The sequence below is a fragment of the Rhinopithecus bieti genome, unplaced genomic scaffold (assembly GCF_001698545.2).
Source record: "Rhinopithecus bieti isolate Rb0 unplaced genomic scaffold, ASM169854v2 scaffold_17771, whole genome shotgun sequence".
Lineage (NCBI taxonomy): Eukaryota > Metazoa > Chordata > Mammalia > Primates > Cercopithecidae > Rhinopithecus > Rhinopithecus bieti.
In genome coordinates, this window is record NW_016808878.1 from 174316 (window position 1) to 187777 (window position 13462).

A 13462-nucleotide genomic window follows, 5' to 3' on the forward strand; every position below is an offset into this window, starting at 1 on the left:
TATATATATATAGTTTTTAATTACAGTGTATTTTTACAAAATCAATCTTAAGAATTTAATTAAGTAAAACCCCATACATAGTCCACATCTTTGGGGCTATAAATTATTTGTCATGCTTTCAGTAAGAAACTCAATCCAACAGGCAAAGGAAACATCATGGAATATACAGATGTCTTGAGTTTATAGAAAAGCATGCAAAATATTAGGGTAGGTTCAGTGGCTCACACCTGTAATCCCAGCACTTTAGGAGGCCAAGGGGGGCAAATCACTTGAGGACAGGAGTTTGTGGCCAGCGTGGCCAAGATGGTGAAACCCCATCTCTATTAAAAATACAAAAATTAGCCGGGCGTGGTGGTGCGTACTTGTAATCCCAGGTATTCAGGAGGCTGAAGCAGGAGAATTGCTTGAACCCAGAAGGTGGAGGTTGCAGTGAGCCAAGATCATGGCACCGCACTACAGCCTGGGCAAGAGAGCAAGACTCTGTCTCAAAAACAAAAAGAAAGAAAGAAAAGACAAGACAAGACAAGACAAGAAAGAAAAGAGAAAACACAATATATGGCACACAAGGTAAGGCTATAGGATCTGCCTTCAAACTGATTTCTGTTTCATGGTTTTCCAAGGAGAATTGAAAAAAATAATCAGTGGATAGGAAAGAGGATGTTTTTTCAACATCAAATATTCAAAGCAGGTTGATAACAGCACTACACATCAGGAATTCTTCATCAGTCTCTGTGCCTCCCAAACGCTAACTGTGTAAGTGATACATGTGTATACCATATTGAGAAAAACCAATGCGGAAAATATGTTTTGGACAGAGTCTCCAAAGAACAAAAATGAGTGTCTAGCTTCCTGTGTAAACCAATGTCATTACATTCAAAGAACAGTACATCAGGACATTCCCTAGAAAATATCTGCTTTCATGGGGCGCGCGTGTGTGTGTGTGCATGTGTGTGTGTGTATGTGAGAGAGAGAAAGCGCAAACAAGCTGATGGCATTCCACCATGGAATGACCTCAGAGCACTGTAAGACAAATCATTAAAAATGCAACATATGCAAACTCTCTTCTACTGCAGATGCAGAGGGGTTAGTGAAAGCAGAATGGTCACTTAAGATCAGTCTAAGAAACCTGGCCGCTTACAAATGGGAGTAAATAGGTGGATTTTTCCAAACCACCCTATTTACATCTTCCAAACCCTATCATTTTGTGCAATGGCTAAAATTTCATGCATGTCACGAGTGTTTCCCCTCCCCCTACACACAATGTAGCTGCTTTGAAGAATGTCAGATTAGAAACAAGGAGAAAACAGAGCCATTCTTTTAAAGTCTCAAAAATTCACAACTAAATTTAAATTATACAACTTTCAGTTGAAGTAAGAAAGGCAGAGCCAATAGTCCTTATATCATGGAGTGAGAATACTTTCTAACACATTCTCTCCACACAGATTTCACAGACCTGACCCCCCATGTTAGGTGTGTACAGTAAGTTAAATCCTTTATGTAGCAATTATCCTAAGAGCATCTTTAATTCTTCAGACTAACGGATATCATATCAATGAGTAAATAAATCCAAGAGTTTCTAATTCAACCTTGGATCAACATGGAGTAACTGAAGCCAGATTTACCCTCCTGCCTGAAAACAGAGATAGAAGTAGACAACATGCATGAAACAATAGCTCTCAAGATGCTGGGGGCCACCTAGCAGGAAGGGACAGTGGTCCCTGAAAGAAGGGAAGCAAATGAGGTGAACTCTACAATGGCCCCAGCAGCTGGCCTGGAGAGAGCGTTTAGGCCACGGCCTAGGAAAGGGTGACCTAGGTAGAGATCAGCAGTCCCCGAGTGGAGGACTGGGAGACAGAAGTCCAGGGAGCCGAAGATGGTTAAAAGTCACGGGGTAAAACACCAGGAGGACAGCACTACAGCAAGAGAAATCCAAAGACCTGTGAATATTCAGTTGAGTACTGCTTGATCAGCACATGAGGAAACTACCCACAGCCAGGGAAAAACCACCTGAAAATATTAGAGGGAACAGTGCCTGGTATTCACAAGGGCTGCCAGCCCTGTTCCGAACAGCCAGAAGGGAAAATCCCATAATTTATGGGGCATTGGTTAGAGTTCTAAGAAAGGTCTTGCCTTGATAGCGGAGAAAAATCCACTCTAGACTAAGTGCTGCCCTGGTCCTATCTAACAAAGCTTTTAAAAAAGATGTAAAAGATCATACTGTTTCCAAGTATCTTATACCATGCCCCATAACAAACCTCCATAAAATTTTTAGGAATTCAAAAGTTTCTGGTAGCCAACAAGGTAAAATTCTGGCATCTGATCTGAAATCATCAAGTAGAGAGTGGAAAAGTGTGACCTACAAAGAGGAGAAAAATTAACTGATCAGAACCATCCCAGATGATAGAATTAGCAGAAAAGGTCAGCAAGACAGTTTTTTAAAAACTGCATTCCATATTTTCCAGAAACTAAAGAATGGCTGTGTTAAGTGGAAACAATATGGAAAATATTAAAAAGCTCAAAATTAAACCCCTAGAGAGGAAAAGTTCAAAATTTGAGATATATAATGCACCGGATGGCAGATTAGACATTAAGGGCAGATTATATATTACTGAAGAAAAGATTAGTGAACTTGAAGACAGAGCAATAAAAATGATTCAAAGTGAAACAGAAAAAATACTTGGCCCTACTTGAAGTCCACAGTTCCAAATGTGTGTCTGAAAGTTAAATGCTACCACTTATTCTGAGGCTCAGACAAAGTTCATTACATCATTCAAGATCATTTTAACACTGTAAAAAAAGTGCTTATTTTTTTGTTAATAAATTATATGACTTTAAAATATTTAATATAATTTAGTTATTTCACTTTATAATCTTTCTATTGATGGATATATATACTGTTTATAAGATCTGTCACTACTATGTATACAGTCAAATATACATCAATAATGAAAACCCATGGGCAGGTTCTAATTTCTCGGTCACTATAGTCAGAATTATATGAATGCAATCAAAATTGTTATGAGGGCTAATTTCACTTAAAGGTTAATATTCTTTGTTTTTCTGATCTAATTTCTGACTATCTTTTGTTTCACCTATGTCTCTCTGTTATCTGTGGTTGAATCTTCTGGATTCTGGAAAATCATTCACATTTAAGATTTTGTTAACATATATACATAGATGACATACATATTTAATTGATTTTCCTTAAGTTTGCCTCTTTATTGGAGTAAGAGATAGTATATTATTAAATCATTTAAATTCAATCATGTATAAAACATAAGACATTATGTCTGGATGCTCCATCATCAGTTCAGGGTTGTTGTTTTTTTTGTTTGTTTGTTTGTTTGTTTGTTTTTGAGACATGGTCTTGCTCTGTTACCCAGGCTAGAGTGCAGTGGCACAATTATGGCTCATTGAAGCCTCAACCTTCAAGGACTCAAGCAATCTTCCCAACTGAGCTTCCTGAGTCGCTGGGACTATAGGCACATGTCCCAAAATTTTTTATTTTTTTGTAGAGACAAGGTCTCACTGTAATGACCAGGCTGGTCTTGGCTCCTGGACTCAAAGGCATCCTCCTGCCTCGGCCTCCCAAAGTGATGGGATTACAGGCATGAGCCATCATGCCTGGCCTCAGAAGTTTTTTAATATATTCGGCTTCTCTTTACAATCTTTCCTCTATCGTTTTATTGAATTCCCAGCAGGTCCATGCTGGTCACTGCAAATATAATGATGAATAAGACATAACCCTCAGAGTCTATGGTCTAGAGTTTGACAGGTGAAAAATAATTTTACACCAGATCTATGGTCAAATATGGACAAAGCACTAGCAAGCAGAAGCAAGGAGATGACTAAGTGTGCTGACGAGAGGGATATGGGAACACAGTAAGAAAAACTTCATACTGGAGATGACCTTTATGTTTTGAAATATGTGCAGAAGTTCATCTAATAGAGAAATTGAAACGTGACATTAGAGGCAGAGGAAATAGCAACTCTAAATGCACAAAAGCATAAAGAAAGCAGGTGTATTCTGGGAATAAACAAATGTTGGTTTATTTTTTCTATACCCTAAAGCACTAGGAAGCCATCAAATATTTCTAAGTTTGGGAATGACATGATTAGATTTGTCTTTTAGAGGAACAACTTTGGAACCAGTGTGGAGAACGGTGGAGAGGTGAGTGGAGACTTCAGGCAAGGACATCAGTCAAGAGTTGCAATAGTTCAGGGAGATACAATGAAGAACTGAACTGGGCAAAGGTGGTGGGTTGGAGGAGGCTGATTACAGAAATATTTGAGAAGAACAATTGACAGAATTTGGGAATTGGTTATATGTGTCAGTGTGATAAGAAGGTGAGAAAGGAGTGAAAGGTGAGTCCAAGGTTCTCGCTTGGATGTCTATAGGGGTAGTGGGGCTTTGCATAGAAAGAAGGTAGGACAAACAGGTCTTGAGGGAAAAGTATGATTGTAAACATGTCTAATTTGAAGTTTATTTGGGCTATTTATGCAGACATATCTAGTATATAGTGTGTGGAAGTAGGAAACTAGAGCTTCTACTACAGAATAGTAGTCAAAGAAATCAAAGTAGATAAAAACACTCAGTCTTTGCAAAGTATATAGAGTAAGAAGGGAAATGAGAAAGTCTTGCTTCATCCATTTTGTTCTACTATAACAGAATACCACAGACTGGGTAATTTATAACAAGCAGAAATATTTTGCTCATGGTTCTGGAAAATAGGAAGTCTAAGATCAAGCCATGGCCTTCTTGTTGCAACAGCCCATGGTGGAAGGGCAAAGACAGAGCAAGAGAGCACACAAGACAGGGCCAAAGGGGCTAACTAATCCTTTTAGAAGGAGCTCACTCCCAAGATAACAAACCCACTTTCTCAATAATAGCATTAATCCATTCATGAAGGCATGGCCTAATCACCTCTCCTTAGGTGTCAACACTGTTGCACTGGGGATTAAGTTACCAATATATGCTCTTTGAGGGGCACACATTCAAACCACAGCAAAGCCTTCTGACAGAACTCTGCGCTGCAACATTTAATGGGCTGATTGGGGGACAGAACCAATGATGGAGACTGAGAAGGAGTAATTGGGCAAGCAGTAGAGAAACCAGGGGTAAGTGGAGTCAAGAAATCCAAGGGAGAAGAATATTTCGAGGAGGAGAAAGTTCAAATGCAATAGAAAAGTCATATTAAATGAGAAATTTTTAAATGTCTACTGAAATTGCCAATTGATACATCATTGAGGCCTTTTACATGAATAATTCCAGGGAGACTGAGACGTGAAACCCAGATTCCATTAAAACAAAAGGTAAAGAAATTGACATTTCTAACATAGATTAATCTTTATGAATTTCAAGCTGGGCATGGTGGCTCAGGAAGCCTAGTCAACATATTACATTAATATTAATAATGATATATGTGATCGTCATAAGTGATTATGGAGTACTCGTTATCTGTCAGGCATTGTACTAGGCATTTCACATGCACAGTCTTGTTTAATTCTAGATAATTTAGATGGCTCCACAAGAGTCCTTCTTGAATCACAAATTGCTAGTCTTCCGCACAAAATATCCAACTCGATTATTTGTACTTTATGAATAAGAACTGTGTCTTATAATTCCTTTTTTTGTGCCATCTGGTAAAGTTTTGGGGACATAATAGAAACTCAGTATCCTTTAAAACTCTTGATAACATACCAAGTTCCTGCTATACACATGACTTTGTATTGGACAGTAGAGAGGATTTTTTTACACTAACCAATTCTATACAAAGTTGGAAGCTTATTGGAGAGACAAGGCATGCAGGTGAAAATTTAAATTATAGCTCTAAACATCAATTAAGTGCTACTACATTTATAATAATAGTATATGAGTACAGTAAAAAGGAGATTGCTGTGAGCTAATGTCATGAAACAAATATTTATGCAGCTGGTAGAAGTTAAATAAGGGCTTCAATATTCTGATAGACAGAGACAAGGCTTTCCAGGAGGTAGAAATGCCTGAGCAAGGGAATGATTGTGCATCTCACGAGAGCCAAGAGCTCACAGCCAATGATTTATTTAGCAAAGTCTTCAACCCTACTATTCTTTGCCCCCCGTTCAGCCCATTTCCAGCATGTATTTTTTTCTTCTTCATATTTCCTTAATTAATCTCTTTATCTACTTCTCATGATCACAAACCTCTGTTATCCCATCCTATTTCAACTACGACCACCTCCTCATCACTCAGCTCACACTACTAGCACCGCTAAGAATCCACAGTTCTACTTCTGAAGTCGCATTGGATTTCCCAGCACTCTGCACAGTAGGACCCACAGACCACCAGATACTAACCCCTGCCTCCGGCATTTCTCATTCTTCACTCTAACTCACTGCTGTTTTCCCCACACAAATGTGCTCCAAGACCTCCTAAAGCAAACTATACATTGTCTTCTTCCAAGCCTCCCCTGGCTCAAAGTCAGTCTTAATGCACAAGGCTCTAAATCATAATTTACAGCTTGGAAACCATTAATCCTGTACAGAAGGAACAGAGTTTACTGCCAATGAGTTGTTCAAGTACTAAGACAGATTCTGGTTCTATATGAATTTTATTTAAGTTCCCTATAAAATGTTTATAATAGCATCAGAGGGGTGTGTGTGTGTGTGTGTGTGTGTGTGTGTGTATGTGTGTACATATACACAAACACATTGTCTCTCTCTCTCTCAAAGTGGGGAGGAGTGGGTGTTGAAGAATGACAGCTCCTTGAGGACAGGCCACATTTTTGTTCAACTCGAGTTGAACAGTATTAGCAAGGGCATGAGAGGACTTAAGAAACAATACAAAATAAGGCAGATAGATATGTTCTTCAAGCTATCCTTCCACCCTGGATTCTAAAGACTAAAATACAAACTAAGGTTGGAGGGGCCCAAATTTTCTTCTCTGAGTCTCAGAGATTAGGTGTATATATTTTAGAAATATAATAGTACTTTCTTAAAAAAATTACTTGGTAATTAACCTGACTAAAAGCTCTGGCTAAAATACTGTGGCTCCGGCTTAGTAAACTCTATGGTTGTAGCCAACACTAGAAAAAACACACTTTCAGTTCTAGGCTCTGTTCTCTCACTAAATTTTACTTTGGCTGTATGCTGATCATTTGATCTCATTTGGAGATGACTAGCAGTCACATATACACCATCAAGTGACAATCACAAGGCCAAATCTAAGTTATTTCATTTCAAATAAGCATTGGACTATTATTACTAACTTAATAAGCAGGAAGTGCCCATGTGTCTTATGTATTATGCTGGACACAACTTGCAGGGAGATAAATAAAACATCACTAATAAGTACAAGATCCTCAAAGTTCACACTCTGAGATGTAAACAGTGAATGACAGCAAAATTTTTAAGAGTAAAGAAATTGACAACGCGACAAAGAACACCAAGTAGGAAGTGAAGATAACAATCTGCCTTGAAGAATTGTAAAACAATGTGCAAGAAAGTAACATTTAAACTAGATCTTGGCTAGGTGCCATGGCTCACACCTGTAATTCTCAACACTTTGGGAGGCTGAGGCAGGGGGATAGCCTGAAGTCAGGAGTTCAAGAACAGCCTGGCCAATATGGTAAAACTCCATCTCTACGAAAAATAAAAAAATTAGCCAGGCATGGTGGCACACGCCTGTAATCCCAGCTACCTGGGAGGCTGAGGCGGGAGAAACCCTTGAACCTGGGAGGCAGAGGTTGCAGTGAACCAAGATCACGCCACTGCACTCCAGCCTGGTCAACAGAGTGAGACTCTGTCTCAATAAATAAATAAATAAATAGATTAATTAATTAATTAATTAAATAAAATAAAAATCAACTAAATCTCAAAGGAGGAGGGAAGGGATATATATGGAGCATGTATTACTTGCCAGACACAGGTGACAAATTATCTCACTGTTGCCACCATTTTAGACATGGTAAATCTGAGGCAGGACAACTAAAGTCACCTGCTAGAATGTCACACAGCCAGCTTCAAACACAGCTTTGTATGCTCTGTCCAACGTACAAGCTCCCTTCTAAAGGCAAGGAAGCCTTCTTTAGGTGGAAAAGTGAAATAATCTTTATTGCACTTAAAGTTTCCTAGAAATTACCTCTTACGAAATATTTACTTATAATGATTAACAGTTTATGGTTGTAGCTGTAAGTTTCTATCTGCCCATAAAACGCTTTTAAAGCTGGGTGCAGTGGCTCACACCTGTAATCCCAGCACTTTGGGAGGCCAAGGCGGGTGGATCATTTGAGGCCAGCCTGGGCAACATTGTGAAGCCTCATCTCTACAAAAAGTTAGCCAAGCGTGGTGGCATATGCCTGTAATCCCAGCTACTTGAGTGGGTGAGGCCTGGGAATCTCTTGAACCCAGGAGGTGGAGGATGCAGTGAGCCAAGATCACACCACTGCATTCCAGCCTGGAGGACAGAGTAAAACTCGAAGGAAGGAAGGAAGGAAGGAAGGAAGGAAGGAGAGGAAGGAGGAGGGACGGGCCCCGGCGTTACGTCCTTTGGTTTAGGGGGAGTATTCCGAGGGAGGGAGGGAGGTATGAAAAGAAATGATATATATAGTTTAAAACCTCCACTTGTGTAAATATGTTAGTGAACCCGGCAGGTGGGTCAAGCCTGTCAATTCCAACACTTGGGCAGCGATACGGGGCGGGCGTCGTAAGTGTAGGATTGCTTAATAGCCAGGAGTTCAAGATCGCAGCCCGGGAATCAGCAAGAACTTGTCAGGGGAAGGAGGAAAGAAGGAAGGAAGGGAGGAAGGGATGGAGGCAGGGTAGGATGGGAAGGAGAAGGACAGGAAGGAAGGAAGGAAGGGGTGATATGGAATGTGAGAGGAGATTGAGAGGTGAGGAGAGGGAGGGAGGGAGGGAAGGAGGGAGGGAAGGAAAGAAAGGAAGGAAAAAATTAGCTGGGTGTGGTAGTGTGCACCTGTAGTACCAGCCACTCGGGAGGCTGAGGCAGGAGGATTGCTTGAGCCCAGGATGCAATGAGCTGTGATCACTCCACTGCTCTCCAGGCTGGGCAACAGAGTGAGACCCTGTCTCAAATTTAAAAAAAGAAAAAAGGAAAATGCTTAGGGTTCAAGGTCTATGTAAGAGATATGCAAAACTTCAAAAATACTGAAAAGTGTTGTGTCTATATGCATTTTCCTGGGGAAAAGAGTCAGGAGCTTTTATGAATTTTAAAGGGGTTTATAAACCTCTACCCTAGAAAAGGCTATGAAGAACCAATCTACAGACTTTGGCTAAGCTTTTTAATGTTTTCCAAAAGGAAAAATACTTTTGTAAATTTATGTTTCACATACAAGGAAATATATTTCATATATAACAGGGAAGAAGATTCATATATTCTACTATAATGTAACAACTTGGTAAGGAGACACTGAAGTGACCCTTTCCCATGTTTCTAGTAACTACTCAGGATGTTAACGGTGAAAGGACCATTTAGAAAGCTAATTTCCTTTTCATCATGCTTGTTAAGTGTTTACTTTAATTCACATCCTGTGTGACCCTATGGGAAAATTTTTAACTAATACTGGGGAAAATCCCATAGGGTTACACAGGATGTGAACAGGGCCTGTACTGAACTACCTTCAGCTTGAAAAATAAAATTAGATAGGTGAGTTTCACTTTCTGTTTGTCATAAGTTCCACTTTCTGGCTACCAAAGCTTAGATTCACAGTATATCTGTGTCCGTGCAATAAAATCCCAAGATTCTCACTCTCTTTTAAAGGAAGGATTTCTGCGTGTTGTATAGCAAAATCCTTTCAACAGAAAAATGCAAATCTGTGGTGCTAATCAAGGAGAGGCGGCTGGAGCACTCCAAGTACTCCTCCATACCTGGGCTCACACACAGTTCAGCTGCCGTTTTCCATTTCCTGTGGAGAACATACATCATACCACTTCCCCTATAGAAAAAAAGAAAGCAGCCCAATTTAATTGCTGATGGAAACATTGTCATAATTTCCACTGGCCAAGCTTGAAACCATTACTGATCTAACCTTCATTAATTTTTCCACAACAATTTGCAGAAATGTCAGGAAGCAGCTGTATGAAGACTGATTAATTGTCCTTATCACCATTACTTTACCAGGCTCGCTCTCTCTTCTCTCTCTCTCTCTGTATCCCCACCACCTCCCCTCCCTCTTTTCAGTTTAAAATATAATTGGGATTTTCTGTTTTGGTTGATATTGATGGTGGTATATCATACTCTGAAAAATCCAGATCTATTTTTGATGTCTTTCAGTGGCCCAAACATTTTCAGATCTGGAGGAGACCCCATGAAGTTTGGGATAGCATCCACGAAGGAAAAGGTTGCTTCCTGCTGATTACTCAGTTATAGCTGTTTAAACAGACGTTCATGAATTCAAGTCTTACAGCAACACTGCATTTATTAGTCAATCACAGACACTAAAATTCACTTCCGAAATGTGAATTAGAAAATCAAATGCCCTTTTTCTATTTTTTTTCACTTTCTTTTCTCCCTCATCATTTTCATTTGAGCATATTTGAGCTATACCATCTGTCCCAGCCTATCAAATAATGTACTGTGCATGCCTGGCAAAAACAAGTGGAACAGTACACCTAATAACCCCATGTACGCAACCACTGAGCATCTATAAAAGTGGTACATAACAGAATCTGGCCATCTGGGGATAACTGGTTATAGCAAGCTTAGCTTCTCAGCCAGCACTCAGATTTGCAGACTTTTAACTAGCTGGCGAAGCATCAACTAGTGTTCAAGAAAAGAAACACTAACAAACATTTTTTTTTTTCAAAACACAAGAATTCACATGTAAATTTTCAAAGGTGTACTTGCCAGTGTTGCTGACAAGAAGGCTTCAAAAGCAAAGATCAAGGCACTGTCAGGTCCTTGAAATGGAGCCAGAGTCAATCCAAATCTAGCATTTTGCAGCATTACTAAACTTTTTGGGTATGAATATATTTTTCCTTCCCCATATTGCCTGAATATATACAAGCAAGGGAAGAAAGCCGAACAGACTTTGAACCAAATGACATAGTACCTTTCAGAGACAGCTCCAGCAGACTGGGAAGAGTTCCTCCTAGGACTACATTAAAAAAAAAAAAAAAAATCCAAAGGCTCTCTTCATCCCAGATATACTCATTCCTAGTCTAACCCCAAACCAAAGACAGATTGGACAACCATGGCTTAAGGCATTAAAGTAGTAACTGGACATGCAGCACAGTGGCCCATGGAGCCAGAATCCTTGCTTTCAGTCCCATCTCTGCCACTTACCAGACATACAAATATCATCAGGCAAGTTACCTAACCTCTCCGTGCCTCAGTCTTTTCATCCATAAAATGGGGATACAAATAATATTGTTAAGAGAATTATATGGCATTTAAAAATGGCACTAGGAAGTGAACTCTAAATGCTAGCTATTAACTCTATATTTTTCTGTTGGTATTTCAGGTATCTATTAGCCTAACAGTGAGGAGGAAATAATGTGACATGACTTCCTAAATTAACTTAAGAAAGCCCACTGGGTTGGCTGAAAGGTTTCCCCTGATAATATGAGGATACCCATATTGTTTGAAACACCACCACCAAAACTGGGTCAAGCAATCAAGGCTAAATATTCCATTGTTTCTGTTGACTCCCCCTTAACTGCCACAGGACAGCATGCCTTCTGATGCCACGGGACGTAGGGGCAGGCATGGCTGGAAATTACCACACCTCACCATCACCTCCAGGCCTGGAAAGCAGGGGTGGGGAGAAGGCCACCACAGACCAGCAAAGCACAAACAAAGACAGAAGTTGGCTTGGACTTCGTCATAATCAAAGTACTCATTGAAGAAGCCAAAGGCACTCATTCCCTTGGCACTAAGACCAGGGTTGAGGTGCCAGGAGGTCACACAGTTCAGGAAAGACGCTACTTTTAATTCCTGCTCCACCATATGACTTTAAGTACCACTCATGCTCTAAAGCCTTAATCTGCAGTTAAACAGAGGATTTCATCTACAGCAGACCTTTGGAGTCTTTTGGCTGCCATGACCTCTTTAGCAGTCTGATGAAGCCTGTGGGCTCATTCTTAGCAGAATGTTTTAAACTATGCTGGATTACAAAGGAAACTAATTATCATGAATATAGGTACCTCAAAATCACTTTCGAAGCAAACTTGTTGACAGTAATATACATGATTCTTTATTAATAATTACAAACAAGATATAGTACAGGTCTAATATTCACCATAATTCGGAGTAGTCATAATCATAAAGATACTTTGAGATATGAATCACAACAGTAATGTGATATGAAACTGTCTGTGATTTCTATTGGTGACAATGTCACTGACATTGCCGAAACTACTGTCATTTGTTGCTTACATGAATAATGAAGGGAGTGCTGAACTTCAGTTAGAGATTAATGAAATACAGCTTTTTTCTCAACCAAATTTTCTGAATTCTGTCCACTTGTGGTTACCCCAGCCTAGGTAAATAATAAATACTTTTATAATTTCATTATCTCAGATCAATGATTGCATTGTGTCCCTGGCTCCCTCCACAGAGAATATTCACAAAGAGAAAGAAAGCAAGTCCTATTCTTTCCAACTGTGTGGAGAAAAACAGATTTACAGGATAGAAGTGTCTTTCCTCATTCCTCTCCAAGTGAAGGAGGGAACACTTATTGACTTGGAAATGAGTTACCCAAACACTCTCAAGCCCTACCAGCCTACAGGCGAATACATAAGAAGTGGCATTAACACCAATTAACCACAGCTCCTGTTCCAGCCCCACCTGCTCACACAGGACCCCCAGTCCCCTGAAAAAGTCCCAACTAAGTATATCTAGGATTCCAGCAAGGGAGACTTAGAAGAGCCCACAGGCAGTCTGACAGCCAGTCACAACACCATCTGCCATGGCTTCCTTCTTGCACCAGCTCCCCCTAGCGTCCTCAGGAAGGATCCCCTCTGCCGCCTCTGCAGATGGCGCCCGCAGTAAGAATGCTAATGCCCAGATGCCCCCACAGACAGCAGAGTCCATACTTCCAGGCAAGAGGGGTTCTTGCCATGGGTCCCACACTTTAGAAAGCCTGCATATCACAAACATGCACAAATAAATTCACTGAAAACTCCACAGCACCTTTATCATAGGCATCCAGATGTCCTGTAACCCTAAACCCTGCGACAAGGGTTTAAGCCCCCAGGGAAATGCTTCTCTTGCCCAATCTCTTTGCACCAAAGAGTAACTGAGTTCGAATGCCCTGAAGGTTCGTGGATTGTGACATTGCAGAGTGTGGAGATAGACATCATTTCCAAAGCAGGGAAGATTCAAGCAGCGTTAACGCTTAGGTAAAAGAAAAGACTTAAGAGTCATTTCTCTCAGATGGTGTAGACGCAACAGATTCTTGCATAACAAGCGTAGCCATGCCAAGCATCCCTTTCCTGGTTTCTCTTCGTGCTCTGATCAGTGGTT

General features: G+C 40.2%; 1 protein-coding gene across 3 annotated transcripts in view; it reads right to left on the reverse strand.

The window, feature by feature from the left end:
- HIVEP2 (HIVEP zinc finger 2) overlaps window positions 1–13462 on the reverse strand; it is a 206974-nt gene that overhangs the window by 64892 nt on the left and 128620 nt on the right. Inside the window, exon 3 of one of the 3 annotated variants that reach the window (XM_017887675.1) lies at window positions 9865–9932. The exons of the other annotated variants lie outside the window; for them this stretch is intronic. The gene's annotated coding sequence lies outside the window, so the exon portion shown is untranslated. The remainder of the gene's footprint in view (window positions 1–9864; window positions 9933–13462) is intronic. 3 annotated transcript variants of the gene reach the window in all.